Source organism: Pseudopodoces humilis, chromosome 1 (assembly GCF_049639895.1).
Source record: "Pseudopodoces humilis isolate 2021_Gansu_Grassland_sample_001 chromosome 1, ASM4963989v1, whole genome shotgun sequence".
NCBI lineage: Eukaryota > Metazoa > Chordata > Aves > Passeriformes > Paridae > Pseudopodoces > Pseudopodoces humilis.
Genome location: NC_142200.1, coordinates 72,369,685 through 72,383,943, shown reverse-complemented (window position 1 = coordinate 72,383,943; position 14,259 = coordinate 72,369,685). Strand labels below are relative to the sequence as shown.

Here is a 14,259-nt window from a genome sequence, read left to right as displayed (position 1 = left end):
TTATAATCATAAATAAAATTAAATTGCTTTTAGAGGGCCTGTTTAATGTGTTTTATGACACCTGGAGGCTGTAAAATTTCTAGGAAGAAGCCAAGCCAGGAGATAAACCTTGTAACTATGCTTGGTACCCAGATAGTGTTTCATTTCATAGCAGCAAACTGACAGCTTCCCTAAAATACAGCAAAATACACTTGTCATTAATTAAATGGAACCACAGTGCTTAATCCTGGATGCTCTCTTGACCACTAGGATTAAAGCTATTATCTCCAGTCTTCAGGATTACTTGGGCAGCCCTCATTCATCTGGCTGGGGCTGATGGGTGTAGAGGAGGTCAGGCACAGATAAATCAGCGTTCCCTGCACTCCCTCCTCACTGCCAGCACATTACTCAGTGTGCCTGAGCATCGCATGAGCATCTGACTGCTGAAAAGATGAGGGCAGGGACACAAATTTCAAATTGCCTGGTAACCCTGCCTGCCTGAAATGCACTCACATGAAAGACTTGCAAGGAGAACCTGGTAATGAAAACAGAATGTCCCACTTCTGATTCCTCCATCATTTTTCTCTTGCCTACACATTCTCTTTATTTCTTTTCCTCATGGACCTTACTTGGAGATGTTCACCAGATGACAACTGTGGCTTCTGCTTTATTGTCATCTTAACTAGTTATTTATTCAGTTCCTCTTTCACTGTCATTCTGGATAGTTCTGTTGGCTGAGGTGGCAAACACCTTCATTGAGATACAGGAGTGATATTTACTCTTTAGGCTGTTCACAGGCTATGTAGGTTATTTCTCAACTATACCTTTCAATAAAATAATTACTCTGTGGTTTTTTGTTCTTAATTCACTCTTGCCCTCAGCATGAAGAAACACCTACTGCTGCTTTATAAAAAGCATCTTCATTTCCTTGTGAAGGACCTGTAATACTACAAAGCCTTTTATTGAAATTGCACAGAGGATTCTGCCAAAAGTTGGGGGTTTGTTTTATTTTGTTTGTTTGTTTTTTACTAAACGTACGTATTTTCCTGGTGGGACTGTTCAGATTAATCCAAGTTTTACTGTAAAGTAATAGCTTTTAATAGCTTTTAAGCTATTAATAGCTTTTTTTTAGCTTTTAAGAAACATGTGTCAGTGTCCATTTTGTAGGGACTTGAGCATTATTTAAATTCTTTAATAAATTAATTTTTCACCCAATGATCAGGATATAGGTCTTTATAACTCCAAAAGATGTGCAGATTTAATGTCACTGATGTTGGAGACAAGCACATGACAACAACACTCCGAGTTCATGCAGCAACAGATAAATTTTATTGCTCGGTGCCTCCTTTTATAGGGGCTTCAAATTTTCTGCAATTACATATGTGATTGGTTAGGGATCTTAGCTCTGCTCAGCTCACTGGCCAATGATCTGGACGCATTCATGATTCAAGGGGATTGGCCAGGGCCCCCTGTTTGAGTTTGAATCTGACCTAACATTATCATACTCAGGGACTTGTTTACCTCTATTCTCTAATGAGCTAGGCTGATCAAGTTGACGTCTGTCAGGCCTAATTTATCTATGCAGCTTACAGCCAGCTGAAGCTGTTACAGTTCCCCCTGTTCTGTTTAAAAAATGTGAAGTGTTCTTTGTCCTCCTCTGCACAGACAGGAAGTACGACAAGACAGCGTGATGGCACAGATGATTCTCCCTAACTTGACAAGCCTAGCCTCTCCCAGCCAATGATGTATCCCATATATCATTGAAGATGTAACATTCATACCCAGGAGCTGTCATATGCTATTACCAACAATACAAGTTCTCAAACTGGAATTCAGCAGACTCATTCCTTGGAAGTTACAATCTTATATCTTAACTCTACAAACAAGAAACATTTCAACCTTAGAACCATGGGAAAACCAACCAACAGAGGAAACAACTAGTCTAGATTCATGACCTTAAATAGATAAATCATTAAGTCCTCATATCTTTAATTATATAGAATTCTTAAATAAATTGTCACTTCAAGATGCCCAGATTTCTATGATGAAAAGCAATTCAAAATTACTGGATTCTGGAAATTTTCTAACAGTGTCAAATGCTTTAGGGTATAGATAGCCTCAGCCACTCCACTCTGTGGGTTCTCAATAGACATTCCCCCCTTTCTTGTTTAACAAGAATACATTTTAAAGTGCTATGCATAGTCCCCATGATGGCTTGTCCTGTTGGTGAGTGGGGAATACTAGTATGGTGTAACGCACCCTAGAGCTGTAGGAATCATCTTGTATTTAGTGAAGTATACAACCACTTTTGTAAGTACCATTTAGCAAACCAATTCAAAATTATCAAAGGAAAAATCCCCTGTGACAGTTAGGTTCTTCAGGTTACATCCTTGTATACAATCAAAAATGACACATCCTTGTGTTTGTAATGTCTCTAAAATATTTGACTCTTGAGGTCCTTGAGTAAAGTCATAAGTAAATTGTTTTGAAAAGGATTCTTTGTTTGATCATGATCTTAACTTACTTGATGGATAGATACAATGTTAACAACACCATTCAGTTGCATTTGTTGAATTTGTTTGTATAGTTATAACACTGAAAGCATGGTGCAAAAATGGTTCGTTTGTCCGTCTCCACAAACACAGACAGTCTGCAGCACCAGAGACCAGAGTCATTAAAATTGGATCATTTTTGTTATCTAAGGACACCTACTAAGTTGTTTCTTGAGGCTGGAGGAGACCATGTTACTCACTTGCACAGCTATTGTACTGAGTCATCAACTGTAAGAGATGACACACTGCATGTTCTCCAGAAGTCAGAGGAATTTCTATTAATTTTAACATAATCCTTGTCATTTGCAGAGTTGGTAAACACAGTGCTGGCTTAACTAAATATGGACAATAATATCTGGTAGAAACAGTTTTTGTTTCCTTTTAAATGCTACAGTACTTAAGACAGTCAAATCAGCACTTCCATAAGTATTCATTTTGCAAAAGTCATTATTGGGTAATAGTTATGGACTAAAAGAATAATATTCTTTTGTATAAATTAAATCATAATTTAAAGAAAGGAGTCATAGGAGTTATGCAGAAAAGAAACCAACAAGCATTGTTGAAATGAAATGCAAAAATGTTACTGAAATGCAAAATACTTCTGCTAAGACTGCTGTCTGAAATACCTTTGAAGTAAATTTAACAAGACTCTTAGAACATATTTACAGGTTTACAAACCAAGTTTTAGAAAAATCAAATCATGTCAAAGAAAATTACCTGTTTGTCCTAATAAGCTTAGATACATTTTCCTTTGATTGCAAGTAAAGCATTTGCACCTTCTTTTAAATCAATGCGTATGATCTTAAACTATGGTGCCAGTGATACACAGGTCACATTGAGCTCATTGTCTCAAACAAGGTTAGCGGAAACACATAAATCCCCCCAGACATGTAAACATGCACTCTATGATCCAGCTACACAAACACCTTCTCTTTTAAACCAAATTAGTACCTCTATGTTTGCTTTCATGAACTTAGGATGTTCTTTTCAGGACCTTAAAAAAAACAGTGTCTTTGAATTCTAAAATGTCACAAATATTAAGGAAGTCCATGTCTCAGTGAAGCTGTCTTTTTGTCTAAGGAAGATAACAGGAGGCTGTCACAAACCACCTCTTTTTACTGGGCAATTGGTTAGGTCACTTATGGTAGGTTTATAATAAAGAGCTGTACCTCTGCAACACAAGACAGCTGTTTACAGCAAGTCTTTAACTGGGAAATACTCGTAATACGGTTCGAATTGACGTATTAAAATATTAAATGTATCACCTTTATTTCTTACCAAGAAAATCTCCTTCAAAGCAAGATACTAGTGTCTTCTTTATTAAAACTCCAGACACTGCAATCTAGAGATGGCAAGATTATAATAAATTCTATTTGATCTAATTTTAAACTCTTAATGAATTTTAGTCCTCTGTGCTGAATATTTGTGTTATGCAGATAGAAAGTAAAATCTAACAATTTTGTTTTTCCTGTGTAATCATCTTGCATTCTGATTCATAACTTTGTGATACTAAGAATTTCGTAAGACTTTCAGGGACAACAAATAAACAAATTGCATAAATATAATAGAAAAGGTTTTAATAGAAAAGCTCCAACCTTGAATTCAAAAACCAAACAGTCTTTTCTATTTTGGACTTATTTCAAACTTTCATTCTAGGTTTTCACACCTCCACATAATCTGCTTGTTTTCTACAATTTATAGTTTTGGGACTCCATACAATGCTATCCTTGCAGGCTGACATTAATTGCAAGGGAAATATGGCATAGCACAAGGATGTAGAAGTCTATGCATTGGGTTTTACTCTGCATAGTTAATTTTTTCTTTTGAAGGATTTATGATAAATCATCAAATTGACAGTGACAAAACTAAATGTCATGTTGCCATTATCCAGAGTTATTACAAAGTATGCTCAGTTAGATATAAGGAGGTGAAGTCTAGGTAAGTATTATGAATACTGTTTGAGTGTATGTATGTAAGGCTTTCCTTTTACAAGCTTATTTAATAGGTTTCCTTTTGGTAGTGTTGTCTCAATAACCTTTTAAGTTTTATATTGCAAGCCTGGCTGGTTTGCTATAGGTTTGTTAATTGTCAGATAAACCAAAAATAGTCAGCAGCTCCCATCCTTGAATATGTTTCCACAATTTTAAATGACGAGGAACAAAACCTAGTTTTAGATTTAGAAATCCCAAAACTGAAACTGTAAGATTTTTGGAATAGGAGAATAAATACCTTAGTACTTCTTTTTTCTTCTGAGAAGGTAAAAGAACCTGGAAAATTACTGTGAGTTCTATATGGAAGAGAATTATTAAGTTAAACTATAATCCAAATATTACGTAGTATCATACCAAAATTAAATGCACATTTGAAGAGGAAAGGACTTAGCATTGCAAATCATAACCTGAGGAGTGAAGCTGTGAAGGTATACACAGAAATTAATATTAGAATGAGTACTTGCTTTTATGATAACCTGTCATGTCCAACATCTGAAAACCTTATTAAAGCAGCTTTCAGTTTGTCTGTGTTGCTGCCCCTTTTGGCTGCTGCAAGAAGCAGAAATAGGCACTGCAGCTGTGGCCATGAGAGAGTCCCCCAAGTCGCAGGGGCCCAGAGCCACAGCCCTGCCCGGGACAGAAGCTGTGGCCATGGTGGGCAGCAAATGGGAATTCCAGATGAAGTGGGAGCAGCATGGGCTCGTCCCCGATTTTGACACCTCTCTCCCAGGTGGCAGCGGCACAGCCCCACAGTCACCAAGCTGTGTTGCAAAAGGCGGGAGGTCGTTGTCTCTTGCCCACTGGGCTCCCTCGGTCCCTGCATGGCAGCTTTTCAGGGCTCCCCAAGGTGACGGCTTTTGGCATGACTGGGTCCACCAGGGTCAAATGGAAAACTGCAGCATTGCACTGACTTGATAGTGGCGAAGGTGTCTTCTCCAGTATACGTCAACTCCCTTACTGGTGTATATCCCAGGGGCAGCTCCATCTCCAGTAGTGGTGGCATGCTTACAGCAGCAGCAGCAGTTATTTTAGGACTCCCCAATCTACGGTTGCTTCTGGGTATGACATCTAGCTGTTCTCCCAGTAGCCTTGATGATGTGTTGCCAGGGTCTACCCACAAGTTGTAGCGATGGCTGGGCATGCTCACTGGAGGCTGGGTTGAAGGCACAGTCTCACAGCTGGGACAATCAGCTCCGGGAGGAGGTGGTCTGAGCACTCCCATGGTGGCAAGGGGTGTGTGTAGCTCCAACATGCACTGTTCAAATGGCAGCGTAGGTGCAGTTGGGACAGCTGCAGATCTCTCCATTTTTGCGGGAGCCAGGCACCCCTGTGGTGCAGTGGCAGAGCCAGCACAGTCAGGTGCAGCTGCAGAGCGCCCGCCTATGGCACCCAGGGCCCACCGCGGCACAGCTCAGCTCAGTGACCGCTTTGCAGCAGTCAGGCACCTCACAGTGGCCAACCCTTTCAAGGGTCTCAGCTGGCAAAGCAGGGCACAGGGGAGCTGGAGGATGCTTGTTCAATATAGCGCAGCAGCGAAAGGCATCTCCACTGCTTGAAACAGCATCACAGCGGCTTGGTTTGGCTGTGGCACACTCCACCAGCAATATGTGCTGGCTCAGGCCAGCTCCACAGTTCCATGCAGAAGCAGAGCATTCCGCAGACAGGTTGTCCCCATTTAGGGTGGCGCCTCAGCTCTGGGCAGCATCAGGGTGTTCTGCAGACAGGTCGTCCTTGCCTGGAGGGCTTCACGGCTCTGTGTGGTTTCATGGGACAATATGGCTGCTCCACCTATCCTCCTCCCCTGTACACCCAGCATGGCATCCATACTGCCCACTGCTTCATCCAGTTCTCTGTTTCCACCACACAATTTGGTGGGCAGTGGCCACGGCATCCCCTCCACCATCCTCTTACCCTGCTCATTCTTCAACTGCCTTAGCAAGTCCAGGATGAGCCTCCAGGCTTGAAAACATTGATGGCAGTCTCATCAGCAATTGTAGCTGCTGCAAGTATATATCTGCCAGCCTGCTCCCACGTTTTTAAGTCCAGGACAGCCCCTTCAGACACTTCCAGTCCATGGCTCTTGCACCATATTTTTGAGGCTCATAAAGCCAGTTTATTGTGTTTTATCCCTCTTTTCTTTAAAATAAAAGTCCATAGCTGGAGGGTAGGTTCCTCTGGCACTGAAGCCCATGCTGCCATTTCTCCCAGTGGCATCTCTAAAAGGGTCCGGACCCATGCTGCTTTCCCCGCTGCTCCTCGCAGCACTCTCTGATGCCCGCAATAGCCAATGTTCTGCTGAGACTCCGCAACAATTCTGCTGCCTTCCACTTTCCCTGCTGCTCTCTGCAACCCTACAGACTGCCAGCAGCAAATTGCACTACCCTCTGTATCCCCACAATACAGCAGCAGCTTTTTCTATCATGTTGGGGTCATCAGTTGTCACTCATGTTGGAGACAAGCACATGACAACAACACTCCGAGTTCATGCAGTAACAGACAAATTTTATTGCTCGGTGCCTCCTTTTATAGGGGCTTCAAATTTTCTGCAATTACATATGTGATTGGTTAGGGATCTTAGCTCTGCTCAGCTCACTGGCCAATGATCTGGATGCATTCATGATTCAAGGGGATTGGCCAGGGTCCCCTGTTTGAGTTTGAGTTCGACCTAATATTACCATACCCAGGGACTTGTTAACTTCTATTCCCTAACGAGCTAGGCTGGTTGAATTGTCTGTTAGGCCAAATTATTTGTGCAGCTTACAGCCAGCTGAAGCTGTCACAATTTAAAACACCATGCAGTCATTCCGTAAAATGTCCGTTACTTATGATAGCAGAAAATTAAATTTACAATTGTTTGGAGATCAAAAGCTTTTGAAAATAAGAATTAATATTCTATTGTTCACTGGAAAAAATTGGCATTTTTGAAGATAATTTCCAAAAGGCTGTAAGAATAACTAAAAGTAGCTATCATCTCTAATGGACAAAAACCAAACAGGCTCCACTCAGTATCTGGAGGATATTTGTTGGTGGCTGGCTCCAAGAGTATGTCCAACCCCCAGATGCTACCGACTATCCCAGATAGGGGTCTCTCGAAGAACAGCTGTCCAGGGGTCTTGGACACTTTCCAGCCAGGGTTAACCCTTATGAGCTCCACCTGAGGCTTCAAGTGATCAGCTCTTTTAGAAGTGATTTCAGCTCTGTAATAACCTCAGATCAGACCAGCTCCGCTCATGGGTTACCCTAGCCAACACATAGACAAGAGACAGGAGGCCGTGTAGCATTCCGTGGAGTCCTTTATTGGCAGTCTTTAGCACAGGGGGCCAGTGACAAACTTCCTCTAAACTGGGAAAAAGCTGGGGTTTTCATAGGGAGGGGGAGAATTGGGAAAAGGACCATTGGGTTTAAGACCAGGGTAAAATGACCAATAGTTTACAAGGAGATAACATGGGGTTCTGAAGCAGGAAGGGGTCCACAGCTTAGTCACCATGATTAAGTAGTTTTGACTTATCTTAGGGGGCAGATCTCCAAGGAGGAAGCCTTTTGGAGGAATGACCTTCCTCCACAGATATTTTCACAATATACTTTCACAGAACATTTTTGTGTTCTAAAAACAGTGTTACCAGATGCTTAAAATAAGTTCTTTTTCTTGCTCTTTTTGTAAAAAAAGCTAAAATATTGTAAAAATATTGTAAAATAATGTTAAAAAAACAATAGCAAACACTAGTTTGGATTTTTTGGTTTTTTGGTTTTTTGCAAGAGGTTTTTGCATTACAGTATTGAGGGATTTTGTCCTACTTTAGCATGTACCTCCATCAGATAGGAACTAATGCATCTAACACTGGCATTCTGATTTCAGCAGATACAAGACACAAATTATCTTCAAATCAATCAAACTCACTCACTGTCCTGAGTTAAAAAACCAGAAGGATTACTTTAGGTGCCAACGTTTTATGAAGTTTATTTTCCAAAGTTGCTATCAAAGACTGCTTTCTTAAGGATAAAGAAAGGCAACAGAGAGCAGAAACTTTCTGAGGGATTACACGATGCAATAGCAAGGAAAATCATCCTTGAAGAATGGTTTTACAAATCTGAAGTGGGCCAGATAAGAGTGTGAGAACCCAGTATTCGGTGGAGTGTACACCCAGCAGTCCCTGGATGAGATGCAAAACATGCAATGGCATGAGGACATAAAAACCTGTCCCTTCTGTAAAGCTGATGTGGTTTTTTTCACTCATTGAAGGTCTGTGGGGAGGTGGATGAGACAGACTGCTTGCTGAGGGGCTGCTTTCCCTTGTGTAACTCTTCCAAATGTGTCAGATACTGAAATGGGGTGCAGGAGGTTGCAGCTTTACTATGAAAGTTGTAATAAACTTCTGGATTTGACGGTTATTTACCAAATCCTCATGCAATGATACAATGATAATTTGTGTTATGAGGCTGATCTTTTTATTTCCTTTTTTATTTTTTCTTTGCATCCATTTCTGACCCTGTCTAAAATCTGCTTGCTGAAAGCTAGTACAAACAGATCAGCCAGTATGTGCAATCAGTCAATATCAAAGTGACTTATTAGTCTGGAATCTTTAAGTTCATATGCCAATAAATACTATCATATATTAAAAACTCCTTCAACAGTCTCAATTAATAAGTGATACAAAACTGCCTCCAGCAAATTGCCTTTAGAAGCAATCAGTAAAGCAGTAGCCTGTATCACAGCAGTCTGCAGGAAAATACAGGTGTGAAATGTCTTTACAAAATCTAAAAATAAATGAATTTTAGTTAGAAAATACTGAACCTGAACAATCTGGTTACCCTAAAAAGAGAGATAACATTAATATTCTACCAAAGGCATCCATTATTCTGCTCATCATATGAAAGGCCACAGGGCAATTATGAAATGGTCAGTGTACATGAAAAAAAACCCACATTTTTTAAAATTTAATCTTACATTGATTTTTGTCAATAAAATCAATTTTAAGAAGTATTCACTACTTGTGAAGGCTTTAGGAGAAAGGAAGATTGATAATTCTTAAAAGTATGTCCTCTGCCTAAAAGGACTTTTCTCCTTCGACAGTATCCTTTCTCCTCTCTTCCCTTCCATATGTCCTCAAACACCATTTATTTTAAATAATAATAAAACTCAAACTATTCCCATTAATATATAGTAATAAACATCAAGTATTAGACAGTGTAACTGTACATACTTTGCAGCGTGCTAACACATTATCCCTGCTTTTCAAGGATACTCTGTTATCTGACTTGCTGTCACACAGTCAGTGGCCAGGGTTGCTCCCCATTTTTCTCCCAGACCAATGAAACAGATCCTCTCTGCATAAGAGATGTAAAATATGAAACAAAGTTTGCAACAGATCCTATTTCATTCTTCAAACAGTGCACACTGTCTCTGTGTGACAAACAAGAAAGAGAGGGTCATCCATCATACCAACTACATTAACATTTACTGTTGTTTTTCCATAGAAGGGGAGGTTGAAAGTCAACACAGTAATGGGTTTTTTTCCAAGCCACAATACTTCCAGGTGTTGGGGGCTCTATCTTTCCTCTGAGGAATATTTGGCATTTCACAGAGCTTTCCCACAGTTGTTTTTTGGTTTTTTTTGTAGTAGATGATATATCTGAATTTTTCTGTAACAAGCACAGTTTTGAAAGATCCCCCTTTGTTTTGAAGTAGCTGCAAAATTAACAATATTTAGAATAAATGACAAAACAGTCTCAGATAATCTACTTGTTTTCCATATATTCTAAATAAAATATAACTACTTTTCTTATTTTCTTCTCACACTCCACAAATCAACATAACAGGCATGGGACTACCTGAAGTTAATCAAAGGTTGCAAGACCTTCCTCAAACAGAATCTTCTGATTCTGTTTAAAATTATAAGTCTTCATGTGCCTTTGAATTCATGCAAGACTGGAATAGTGCTGCCACTACGAAAAGAAACTGTGTTTTGCTCAGCTGTGTTGGCTAATGACATAATAACATCTGATTAAGTGAAGTCACGGATATTGCAGGAGACAATTTTATAAATCAGATATTATGACAAAATTACTGATGTAAGGCTATTTGTATGCTAGATCATTACAAATAGTAGAGAGAACATGAAATACTCAAAGATCAATACTGAACTCAAGCTGAATAATAAGCAAATCACATACAGTATGCAATTAATTTAGCTTTTTAAAAGTTCTCTTCAGCCAGCTTATTTTCCACCAAGAGGCTGAGAATGAAAACAGCTTATTATAGTTTTTTGCCAATTACCCCAGACAAAAATGAGTCTGCAAAAGGCTAAATTTGTATTACCTACTGTTCTCCACAAACATTGTGGTAATCAACTGTCCAGTTTCTTTTGCATGCATCTATAAGTACTAATGACAATTCTGCAAGGCTGGTTTACTAGCAGTGATTAAAACCACATGTAGTTGAATTAAATGAGATAATGGTTCATCATAATCCATAGTCATATGAAAGAACAACAATGAAAATTAAGTCTAAGTTAAAAATGTTATAAAAAAAATCAAAAGTAGTAGAAATGAAATAATTAAAAAAATAAAGGAATAAAAACTAGTGTTGAAGCATTATCTTGTTGATTCATTAAGATAATAATTCATATGTTTAATATTTGTGTCTTATACAAAACTCATACTATAACATAATTATATATATAAAATCATAATTCTTGGATAAAGCAAAAAAACAAAAATTAAAATCAGGTCAAGTATTCCAAAGAAAATCTCCCAAAATCATTTGAGGGTAATTATGATAATTCTGGTTTCCACTAAAAGCTCTGCAACTGTGGGAAACTTCACTCTAACAGAGATTCTAAATTTATATTGTATTAAAAAAGAGCAAACTGTAGCACTGAGCACCATGATCTACTATATACTAATTTTTGTATCATGCACAAAACTTTCCAGTATGAAAATGGCAATCTGAGAAACTTTCAAAAGTGCCTTGAGCTTGTCTTATATTTGGTTTAAATTGATTATTTAAACAGCAACAGAGATGAGGTAATTATTCAGGTCATCAGCCCAGCAAGAAATGGTGTTTATGTGCTACAGAAATCCATCAAGCACATAAACCCTAATATTATCTGCAGAAAATAATTTAGGCTGACTTTTTAAAGAAAGGGCTGCAACATCTTAGTCACATGCACATTTGTATTAGGAAAGTGACAAAAAAACCCCCTACAAATTTAAATAAATTTTGTCCAACTGTTGCTTGATCAAAACCCCATGTGCCTGGAGGAGGTAAAGCAGGAGAGGCTAATTTTGCCAGTGAAAGTGATCAGAGAAGTACAAAAGAATATTTAAGCAGGGATGGAACTTCAGTGTGCAAACTCTACCTGCTCTGCAGAGGAAGAGAGTAGCCCAAAACCCAATCCTGTACCCAAAATCAAACTCAAATGGCAGTGCCCCTGACAGTGCCTCAATACTGAAAGGCACAAAATCGCCACCTTTGTTTTGCAGCGTTATGAGCATTTGCAGATCCATTTCCCAGTATACTACATAAAAACACAGTCCAGTCTGTGGACACACAGATGATGACCCATCATTTTTCCACTCCAATTTTTGTGATATGTTCAGCTTCACTTATTTCATAAGCACTTCTTCAATCAGTCAGGTCACATGTCTTTAAGTAAAGGTATATGTATCATCTCTGCAGAAATCCTTACTTAATCTATTCTAATCCAAATCCCCATGATCACCTCTAAAAATAGTCCCAGGAAAGTTTGCTTTACTACGCCTGCAAAAGCTTCCATTACACAACAAAGAGACCCTGTGCCACTTGTGTAATAAAGCAGACAACAGGAAAAGGTAATAGAGATAGTGGGATTTTCCTTATTTACTAACATGTACGTCATCTGAATTGGTTTCAGTACCACTGGTGATATAAGCAGCTGGCAGAAACCTTGGAAGTAAATGCTAAGAGCCATAAGGGACATACAAGGCAAATAAATACATGCTGTATAGTCAGAGATATTCCAGTGGGTGGGATATACATAATAAAAGCAGATAATTCAGTAGGAAATCTAAATCCCATGAGCTGATGGGGAGTTAAGGGTTGTGCACTGTTGCACAGGAGACTGGAACATATGCCCAGCTCCTGCACTGTCCCATATATCCCAACACCAGCCATCTAGCTGCCTTTTAGGCACAGCTTTCTTGACCAAAGTCTGGGGGAGAGGACAGCTGAAGAAGTGATCTTCAGCCTCTGGGAAGCCTGATGGGAGGAGAACCTGGAGCATTACACCAAAAATAGAGATCCTTTTTCTCTCCTCACTCCTGCTGTGAGTTCTCATCTTCTCATGAGACAGAGTAAGACAACACCCAAATTCTCAGGAGCTCTGCACCTCATCCTGCACCCCAGGGATGCTCCAGGAGCTGTGGAAGGCAACTTCTCTCTCACACTTCTTTATCTGCTCCATCTGCTGCCACCTCTCACTGCAAATCACAAGGTATCCAAAGGCCTGGAGGGCTGATGAAGCACAGAAGACATTTTTGTACAGCCTGACCAGCAGCCGGTGGTGGCCAGCACCTCCTCTCCCTATCACCAGAGAAAAGGGCTGCTTTGTTCCTGGCTGTATTGCATCCTCTTGACAATCATTTCTGTAGCAGAAATAGGCCAAAAGCCAAAAGCGAGGACACTTGTTACATCCAACAGTGGGAACAACCCAGCAGAAAAAATGTGAGTTAAGGGATGCTGTGCTGAGTGGCAAGAGGCCTGGACTGCAATCTCAGCTGTTTTCCTCCGACTTATGCTGACACTTGATTACACTTCTTGAAACAGCAGCAATTGGATCTATGTTACCACATGAAAAGCCTTTTACTGCTCTTTCCTCTCTGAACTTCAGCTGGAACTGAACATGTGAGCAAGAGCCAGTAGCAGCCACAACTAGCTTGGGCATGTTTTAACTATGACTTGAGATGCTTCATTTAGGAAATTTAATGTGATTCCATTGACACATATTTTTAAAAAAAATCCTGCTCAAGATGTTAGCAGACATACACATTCATACTCAATATCAATTTTGTTAAAATACTATATTATTTTTCAGTGACAGCTGGTAAATCTAGGAATCTACTCATCAGTCTGAAGTTTCAACAGGAAGAAGTTCCTTTGCTAGTCACAGCTGACTGAAGTGCAACAAAGCAATATATAGAATCAAGAAGTTTATATGGAAAGAGAGGAAACTGGGATCATTTTCCCACAGAGTGATATTTGATGTACGCAATCAGTCCAAAATAAAGCTTTGGAATGTATGCAAGATCTCTGGTCACAGTAGAACTAAACAAAGCTTAATTTTAGAGAAGGACTAAGTAAGGAAACTTTAGGGAAACACTGCTTAATACAAATAATGTATCCTTCAAATGAACTGACAGGTCATCTAGTTGAGCTTACCACCATTAGACATAAGATAAAAGGAAGTTGTATCAGGATCTAACAACATGGCAAAACACCCCAGATTTCCCTTTTTGAGAAAGGGCTCTGTGTTCTGTTTTTGAGGTCCCTGGATGCAAAGAACAGAAAGTAGTGTGGGAAAATGGTAGGGAAAGTAACACAAATTTTATCAGATTAAATTTCATATTTTCATATTATTTAGACTGTCATGCTGGGTACAACTAATAAATAATGATGATCCCTGATGCAGCCTTTACTAATCCTAGCTTACCTGTTTGTACTGCACATAAGTAATCAGCATTAGTACTGTCAAAAGTTAGTT

At 39.4% G+C, this 14,259-nt stretch overlaps 1 protein-coding gene across 1 annotated transcript in view; it reads right to left on the bottom strand.

The window, feature by feature from the left end:
• ANKRD33B (ankyrin repeat domain 33B) overlaps positions 1–14,259 on the bottom strand; it is a 54,450-nt gene that overhangs the window by 16,220 nt on the left and 23,971 nt on the right. The gene's annotated exons all lie outside the window — the stretch shown is intronic.